This window comes from Mchenga conophoros, linkage group LG3, assembly GCF_057382185.1.
Source record: "Mchenga conophoros isolate Kocher_MC1m ecotype Shallow Benthic linkage group LG3, M_conophoros_male_GT1.1, whole genome shotgun sequence".
NCBI classification, from domain to species: Eukaryota; Metazoa; Chordata; class Actinopteri; order Cichliformes; family Cichlidae; genus Mchenga; species Mchenga conophoros.
Genome location: NC_140528.1, coordinates 22370967 through 22381265, shown reverse-complemented (window position 1 = coordinate 22381265; position 10299 = coordinate 22370967).

The window sequence follows — 10299 nt, the reverse complement described above, 5'->3', positions numbered from 1 at the left end:
TCATTTCCCCCTAAGCTGTTCCCAAAGACACCAGGTTAATACTTGAAAAGGCTGCAGCGATACACAAAAATATCATCAATATTCTGTTTACTTGGTGACAACGTCGCTTTTAGCCTTCAATCAGAAAGCCTGACGTTGGCTAGTTAAGCATCGGGCTAACGTTTAACGCTTTCACTTGAGGGAAGTAACTCGTATTACTGAACAACTACAGGCCAATCTCAAATCTCCCGTTTTTAAGTAAGATCATTGAAAAAGCAGTTTCTCAACAGCTCAGTTACTTCTTAAAACAGAATAATTGCTACGATGCCTTCCAGTCAGGTTTTAGACAGAACCACAGCACTGAAACCGCTCTGACCAAAGTGTTTAATGACATATGTCTGAATACAGACAGTGGAAAAATGTCAGTCCTAGTTTTACTGGATCTCAGTGCAGCATTTGATACAGTTGACCACAACATATTACTCAAACGACTGGAGAACTGGACAGGTCTTTCAGGAACTGTACTAAACTGGTTCAAAACATACGTAGAAAACAGGAAATACTTTGTATCAATAGGTAACTTCACATCTGAGCAGACAAGTATCACATGTGGAGTTCCCCAAGGTTCCATCTTGGGACCCCTTCTGTTTAACATCTACATGCTCCCACTGGCACAGATTATAAACAACAACAAAATAAACTATCACAGCTATGCAGATGACACACAAATATATATCACAATGTCACCAGGAGACCGAGGCCCTGTACAGGCTCTTGGTAAATGCATTGAGGAAATCAATGACTGGTTGTGCCACAATTTTCTCCAGCTAAACAAAAACAAAACTGAGGTAATAGTCTTTGGCGCCAAAGAAAAACGATTACAGGTCACCAGAGAACTTCAATCTATACATCTAAAAACCACAAACCAGGCGAGAAATTTGGGTGTAGTGATGGATGCAGACCTAAACTTAGAAAAACACATTAAGACAATAACAAAGTCAGCTTACTATCACCTCAAGAATATATCAAGGATAAAAGATCTGATGTCTCAACAGGACCTGGAAAAACTAGTCCATGCATTCATCTTTAGTAGGCTTGATTACTGTAACAGCATCTTTACAGGTCTACCTAAAAAATCAGTCAGACAACTACAGCTCATTCAGAACTCTGCTGCTCGAGTCCTCACTAAGACCAAAAAAGTGGACCACATCAGTCCAGCTCTGAGGTCCTTACACTGGCTGCCTGTCCGTCAGAGGATAGACTTTAAAGTTCTGATGCTGGTCTATAAAGCTCTGAATGGTTTAGGACCAAAATACATCAATGACCTCCTGACCCAGTATGAACCATCCAGATCCCTCAGGTCATCTGGATCCGGTCTTTTATCAGTTCCCAGAGTCAGAACCAGACACGGAGAAGCTGCATTCAGCTTTTATGCTCCTTATATCTGGAACAAACTCCCAGAAAGCCTCAGATCAGCTGAAACACTCAGTTTATTTAAATCCAGGTTGAAGACTCACCTGTTCTCAGCTGCATTTGAATAAAGCACCAAATCCACACTTTAAGCTTAAATTTCAAAACTTACATTTAACTACTGATTTTATCTACTGTTCTGATTTTATCTGTTTTGATTTTATATACTGTTTTGTTTGTTTGTTTGTTTGTTTGTTTGTTAATTAGTTAGTTAGTTTATTTGCTTGTTTTAATCAATTTTAAATCATGCTTTTTATTTGTTCTTGTTTCTAATGTCTCTGTAAAGCACTTTGAATCACCTTGTTGTTGAATTGTGCTATACAAATAAACTTGCCTTGCCTTGCCTTGCCTTGCCTTACTGCTACTGCTGTGTAATCTTGGTTCAATTCACAGCATATTCTACAAGTTACCCTGCAATAACTAACTGTTAGAATAGCGCCACCGTATTGTATCGCACTGAGTGCACTTCAATCCTTTATCCCGCGAGTTTGCTAGCTAGCAAAATAATAATACCAATTTTAAACAAATAACATGTGTAACGTACACACTCGAGAAAATTATTTACTAGTACTTACGCAAACTCCCCCGTTGTGAAAACGTACAAATCCTTCTTGTATTTTTCGTTTTCCAGCAAACACTCATTAAAACGGCCTCCAGGGACATTAGCGCACTCACCCCCGACTGATCAGGGAGGGGGTGAGGGGTCACACATTGAAACAGACTAACGTGCAGAGGTACAGCCCAGGCAGAGAAATGTTGCTTTTAGACTTTGCGACTCGTTTTATTTCTCTATCTGATAAGAAAACTATTCAATCAGATAGTTATTTGTGGTGAATGAAATACGGTTACAGTTTCAAGAAGTTTTAAGCACCAAATCCGAAATCCAAGCACTGCAATATTAAAATCCAATTCAATTTCTTGTTTGCTCCGAAATCTACGACATGACTATATACAGAAAAGCTTGACATGGTATGCAAAAAAAACCCCCGAAGACAATACAAATACAAATACATGAACAAAAAAGGTTTTAACTGTCAGTTATGTCATTTTAAAATTTTCCAAAACTAACATTTTCTTTGATTGACTGATATTAAATTGATTAGGGTCAAGTTTAGTGTGAACAATATTACACAAACAAGCACGTGTGTGCGCATGCGCACATATGAGAATCCCTTCGATCGCTTCTCATATGTGCGCATGCGCACATATGAGAATCGCTTCGATCGCTTGTGACGCGGTAACTTTGCTTTGATCCTTTCTGACGTCATAACTTTGCTTTGATCCCAAAACCCATAAATAGGAGCGCTCACCTGTTACTTTATGCTTAACGGACGTTGACCTGCAGCAACTGAAACCCTTTCGAGAAGTTTTGAGAGCAATTTACGAGAGAAACCAAAACAAGTTCCGTTTTGTTTCTCACCAATCCACAGCGCAAACAGACACATTACACCATGTCAGCCAACCCATTCTTCGGCTCAGATGAGCTTGGAATATCTAAAGGGACCATTTTGGGAGATCACCACATGGTGGAGGCTTTCCTTGGAGAAGGAAGCTTTGGTGTTGTAACGAAATGTCGCGATACAAAAAACAACAAAACTGTTGCTATTAAAGTCAACAAGAGCGACCCTGAAATTCTGCTCCAGGCAAAACTGGAAATTTTCATCCTGGAGCAGCTACGACGCTTGGATCCAGACAGGTGCAACATTGTCGAATGGAACGGCTATTTCCTCGATGGAGAGCGCATTTGCTTGAATTTCGAACTCCTCGACCAAAGCCTGTCAGACTACATAGGGGACCGGAATAACCGAGGTCTCCCAATGAGAGAAATCAGGCCAATTTTGAATCAGCTCGCAAATGCTCTATTCCACCTGGGTTCTGTGGGAATAGTGCATGCTGACCTCAAACCTGTCAACATCATGGTTGTGAACCGCAGTGAGTCTCAAGTCAGAGTCAAAGTTATAGACTTTGGCATCGCATGTAACACCTCTGCAGTGATTCCTGGTGACTGTGTGGGGACAATTGGTTATTGTGCACCTGAGATTATGCTTGGCACTCCATATGATGAAGCAATTGACATGTGGTCTCTGGGGCTGGTAGCTGTGGAGCTTGCTACAGGGGTGCCTCTCTATCCTGGGGAAGACGATTATGACGTTTTGAAATTCATAATTGAAACTCAGGGTCAGCTACCAGATCATCTTCTAGAGTCTGGCTTGTACACTGACTGCTATTTCATCGAGGATAACCACAAAGAACAGCGCTGGACATTTAAGACCCCAGAACAATTTCAATACGAGACAGATTATCGATCCAAGGAAACTCGATCGATAAAACTTAAGTGTCTCGATGACCTCGAACAACTGCTGAAAGTTAGGCGAGGACCGGAAAATGGCCAAACATTATTTGTAAGGCTAATCAAAGAAATGTTGGCCTTGGATGCAAATCAGCGCATAACACCCTCGGAGGTTCTGAAGCATCCCTTTTTCGACCCTGGCCTCTCAAGGAGAACCCCCTGCACGGACATGAATAGTACAGGGGGAGAACTCCTTGTGCTCTCTCAGCAGCCTTCAAGCTGGAAAAGTCATGGATCGCAAAAATTCAGCTGCAGCTTCCAAAACTCAGTTGAATTTCCTCAAAAAAGAGACATCAACATCTCAGCCAACCCATCTGCCTCTGAAGATGATCTTCAAATAATGGAAGGGACCATTTTAGGAGATCACCACGTGGTAGAGGCCTTCCTTGGAGAAGGAGGCTTTGGTTTGGTAACCAGATGTCGCGATACAAAAAACAACAAAACTGTTGCTATTAAAGTCAACAAGAGCGACCCTGAAATTCTGCTCCAGGCAAAACTGGAAATTTTCATCCTGGAGCAGCTACGACGCTTGGATCCAGACAGGTGCAACATTGTCGAATGGAACGGCTATTTCCTCGATGGAGAGCGCATTTGCTTGAATTTCGAACTCCTCGACCAAAGCCTGTCAGACTACATAGGGGACCGGAATAACCGAGGTCTCCCAATGAGAGAAATCAGGCCAATTTTGAATCAGCTCGCAAATGCTCTATTCCACCTGGGTTCTGTGGGAATAGTGCATGCTGACCTCAAACCTGTCAACATCATGGTTGTGAACCGCAGTGAGTCTCAAGTCAGAGTCAAAGTTATAGACTTTGGCATCGCATGTAACACCTCTGCAGTGATTCCTGGTGACTGTGTGGGGACAATTGGTTATTGTGCACCTGAGATTATGCTTGGCACTCCATATGATGAAGCAATTGACATGTGGTCTCTGGGGCTGGTAGCTGTGGAGCTTGCTACAGGGGTGCCTCTCTATCCTGGGGAAGACGATTATGACGTTTTGAAATTCATAATTGAAACTCAGGGTCAGCTACCAGATCATCTTCTAGAGTCTGGCTTGTACACTGACAGCTATTTCATCGAGGATAACCACAAAGAACAGCGCTGGACATTTAAGACCCCAGAACAATTTCAATACGAGACAGATTATCGATCCAAGGAAACTCGATCGATAAAACTTAAGTGTCTCGATGACCTCGAACAACTGCTGAAAGTTAGGCGAGGACCGGAAAATGGCCAAACATTATTTGTAAGGCTAATCAAAGAAATGTTGGCCTTGGATGCAAATCAGCGCATAACACCCTCGGAGGTTCTGAAGCATCCCTTTTTCGACCCTGGCCTCTCAAGGAGAACCCCCTGCACGGACATGAATAGTACAGGGGGAGAACTCCTTGTGCTCTCTCAGCAGCCTTCAAGCTGGAAAAGTCATGGATCGCAAAAATTCAGCTGCAGTTTCCAAAACTCAGTTGAATTTCCTCAAAAAAGAGACATCAACATCTCAGCCAACCCATCTGCCTCTGAAGATGATCTTCAAATAACGGAAGGGACCATTTTAGGAGATCACCACGTGGTAGAGGCCTTCCTTGGAGAAGGAGGCTTTGGTTTGGTAACCAGATGTCGCGATACAAAAAACAACAAAACTGTTGCTATTAAAGTCAACAAGAGCGACCCTGAAATTCTGCTCCAGGCAAAACTGGAAATTTTCATCCTGGAGCAGCTACGACGCTTGGATCCAGACAGGTGCAATATTGTCGAATGGAACGGCTAGTTCCTCGATGGAGAGCGCATTTGCTTGAATTTTGAACTCCTCGACCAAAGCCTGTCAGACTACATTGGGGACCGGAATAACCAAGGTCTCCCAATGAGAGAACTCAGGCCAATTTTGCATCAGCTCGCAAATGCTCTGTTCCACCTGGGTTCTGTGGGAATAGTGCATGCTGACCTCAAACCTGGAAACATCATGGTTGTGAACCGCAGTGAGTCTCCCGTCAAAGTCAAACTCATAGACTTTGGCCTCGCATGTCCTGCTTCTGCAGTGATTCCTGGTGACTGTGTGGGGACAATTGGTTATTGTGCACCTGAGGTTATGCTTGGCATTCCATACGACAAAGCAATCGACATGTGGTCTCTGGGGCTGGTAGCTGTGGAGCTTGCTACAGGGGTGCCTCTCTATCCTGGGGAAGACGATTATGACGTTTTGAAATTCATAATTGAAACCCAGGGTCAGCTACCAGATCATCTTCTAGAGTCTGGCTTGTACACTGACAGCTATTTCATCGAGGATAACCACAATGAACAGCGCTGGACATTTAAGACCCAAGAACAATTTCAATACGAGACAGCTTATCGATCCAAGGAAACTCGATATATAAAACTTAAGCTGAAGGTTAGGCGAGGACCGGAAAATGGCCAAACATTATTTGTAAGGCTAATCAAAGAAATGTTGGCCTTGGATGCAAATCAGCGCATAACACCCTCGGAGGTTCTGAAGCATCCCTTTTTCGACCCTGGCCTCTCAAGGAGAACCCCCTGCACGGACATGAATAGTACAGGGGGACAAAACCTTGTGCTCTCTCAGCAGCAATCATCGTTTGGGTGGCCAGAATTCTAGGGGAGCTAGAAATTCTTGTGGAAAAAAAGCCCAAAACAATAACATCAACAAAAACAACCAATGAATGTGGTCTTAAACTTGGGCACAATTTGGCTTGAAATCCATCAACTAATCTCTCAATATTCAAAGCGGAACAGCAGACAACTTACCATCACATCAGTCCTTCAATCAGACCTACAACAAACGTCTTCCTTCTCTCACCCCAACCGGTCGCAGCAGATGGCCGCCCCGACCTGAGCCTGGTTCTGCCGGAGGTTTCTTCCTGTAAAAAGGGAGTTTTTCCTTCCCACTGTCGCCAAAGTGCTTGCTCATAGGGGGTCATATGATTGTTGGGTTCTCTGTATGTATTATTGTAGGGTCTACCTTACAATAATACATACAGCCTTGAAGTGACTGGTGATGTGATTTGCTGCTGAATGAATTGGGAACTAATTGGATATTAATTAAATAAACCTGCTTTGAGCATCAATTAATTGTTGTTTGAAATTCTTTATAAATATATAAATATAGTGCCACTCTTCTACTGTTCTACCTGTTTTTCAGGTAGTTGTTTACATTATATAATTTATTGTGTTCTGTATACATCACTACAATGTGATACCGACAACAGGGACTTCCGCGGCAATCTCTTCAATCGGAGGACCCTTCACGTCAATTCCCCACGCGAGAGGGGTACCCTGCGCGTCCATAAGTGAAGCAGAGGGAGCCTGACCATGCGTCACACGTTTGACGAGTTGGGAGTGAGAATGTGTTGAGTAAGATTTCAGACCACGTGAGACGTTTCATGAAGAGGGGCATGTGGTAGCACATGATGACCTATATAAGCATTCGATCAAACGTTTGGGGATTGGAGTTGCAGTTGGAGCGGTGCTCACTTGTTGTGCTTCAGGTGAACCTCGAGTGCAGCCAGTATAGTCTATGGTCATATGGTTTTGTGTGTGTTTGGTAACTGTGTGGCATTTATGTGTTACTCTAAATCTTCATGATATCCATCTTCACTTGTACAAGTGAAGAATCCTTTGTTGTTCTTTCTTTGATTGTTGTTGTTGTTTTTGATGCAGTTTTTTTTTTTTATGGGAATGGGTTTGAGCCAAGTCAGTTACATGTACATGTGAGGCACTGATGTCACTGGGATGACTGGGATGAAATCGATGTAATATAGAACAAATATGTACAAAAGTGCTCACACAAGCTGCTTGACAGTAAAGCTGAACATTCTTTACTGATGTCCTTTTTTCTGGTACTTGACTCTACAAACACAGTGATATTACTCAGTAAATGACTGATTTATTATCAGCTGTCCTGGTAGAGACTGAACACTCTACATTTACTGAAAGCAAAGAACTCTGCTCATTTAAGCTGCTGATTTTCCTTTGGCAGGTGATGATAATGCAGGAGGGCTCAACCTCCCTGTTTGGCTCCCACCTCAAGCTGGCAACACTTCCCAACAGCTCTGACACAAAGAAAAGCAAAGGCTTTAATGCGTCCAAGGTCAGTGTCTCTGCTCTTTACCTTGTTAGCTTATAGCACCGCTGCTACAAAGGTCGCTCGTTTTGCAGCAAAGACCAGCTGCTGCAAAAAAGTTGTAGCACAAGCATGAAATATGTTTTTTAAACCTCAGGGTGATTCAGGCTTGTACTGCACTAAACGCTTTGGCCTGTCAGGGCCTGGAGCCTCTCCCAGGGTGCACCGGTGTTTGGTACTAATTTATTTATTTTGTTTTAGATGAATCAGTAAATACTAAAACTACAATATTGTTAGTTGATATACTTAATTAAAAAAGTAAAAAAAATCAATCAATAAATAATAATATGGTGGTAAAGTTTATATATGCTAAAAGCTTGTTGCTAGGCAAAATGATTATGTCATAATGTGTATAATTGAGCTGTGGTGAACAGAACTGAGATGGTGTTGTATGTGGATAAGAGTTTTCTCTGTATCTGTTATTATAGGATATACTGTACAATGTAAAGCTTGTTGTGATTTGGCTGTATAGATAAAATTGAATTGAACCGAGGTGCTTCGGCCTATTCTTAGCAGGAATGTGCCTGAATCATCAGAGCTGCTGTCATTAGACGTATCAGAAGGACTAGTTGTTTAATGTTAACGTTTTAATTGGTGCCCAATGGGAGAAAATTGTGTCTCCCATACGCAGTCGTCTGCCAGCAAATGGCAAAGCAGCCATCGCTTATAAAACTAGGCCTGTTATTGTTACTCACTGCTGAAGTGCAAAGAATGAGATCGCAGATGCAAGACGTGAGCTTTCTCTGAAGGTGGGCTTTTGCTTTGTGATAGGGTGACGAGTTCAAGAGGGACTCGGACTGCAGTCGATGTCCTTCTACATCGAAAGGAGGGCGATCGTGGCTCAAGAGTTGGGAGTTCGCCTTGTACTCGGAAGGTTCCCGGTTCGAGCCCCGGCTCGGACAGTCTCCATCGTTGTGTCCTTGGGCAAGACACTTCACCCGTTGCCTACTGGTGGTGGTCAGAGGGCCCGGTGGCGCCAGTGTCCGGCAGCCTCGCCTCTGTCAGTGCGCCCCAGGGTGGCTGTGGCTACAATGTAGCTGCCATCACCAGTGTGTGAATGTGTGTGTGAATGGGTGGATGACTGGATATGTAAAGCGCTTTGGGGTCCTTAGGGACTAGTAAAGCGCTATATAAATACAGGCCATTTACCATTTGAGTCAGCTGTCGCCGGGGTGAGGTGTTCAGGGCGTGGCCTTCTGGGAGGAGGTCCCAGGAGAGGTTGCTTCTCGGCTGGCTTGGGAATGTCTCTGTGTTTCCTTGGATAAACTGAAGAAGGCGGTTGTTGTGAGGGAGCTGTGGGCTTCTTCACTATATTTTCATTTATACTGTTTCTAGCACGTCCTTGGGTTTCATGTGAGGCGCTCTGCAAACCAAAGTCATTATTGATATATTTATTTTAATGCAACGACCCATCAGAGGAAATGGATGATCATTTATGGTGTTTCTATGAATTGCATCAATGTGCATCATTAATAATGCACAGCACAATGTGCCACAGTGTATTCGTTTTGTCATATTTAATAGTGCACGAACATCTTTAGTAGAAAGTTATCTTCACATCATATTTAACCTTTAGATGAGAGACTGGACCCTACAGTCTTCCACAGGTGGGTCACAAATGTTCAAATCAATGTGTTTTTATGCCACTTGTGTTATTTTGGTTACTAGTAACCAAAATGTTTTGTACCATATTGTGCTTTAATGTTTGAAATATTTTCTTTTTAACGTTTTAAACATTTTTTTAAACATTTTTAAAATTGGAAAAAGGGAAAATAATTCCTCAGCAGCAAAGATGTCATCGTCCGTTGTGTGTATATGCATGAGTACATCAGTGTATGTGGTAAGTTTAAAATTTAAATGGCATGATATCAAAATCATGTTTTTATAGCTGGAACATGAAACCAGAACAACTGCTGTTAAAACCAACCTCAGCAGGTTAGTTTGGAGCCTCTGATGCAGCTGAGGGTTACCATCAGGTTACCTGTTTCTGTTCTGGGTTTAGTCTGGTGTTGGAGGATAACGTGTTTATCATGCACGATGTGAGACGCCACACAGCTGAGCAGCATTTACAGTGTTTGTCCATTATACAGCCCTCAAACTGAACCCACAGTGTGTTGCAGTGTTTCTTAGTTTCACAGCAGCCGTTTGGCTTTCCTCGTTTAGTCAGCTTAGAAATGAGTGGCCAGGAACATCCCTCATTTTTCTGAGATTGTTTGGATCCACTTTATAATATCTGACGTACATCAGAATGTCAGGGGCCGAAGATTTACCCGTGTGGATGTTTGTGGACAAAGAAACAGATATTTAGTGTTTTACAGTAATACAGCATCAGTGTTTCGCTGTACAGTTGATCATTGCAGTGTTT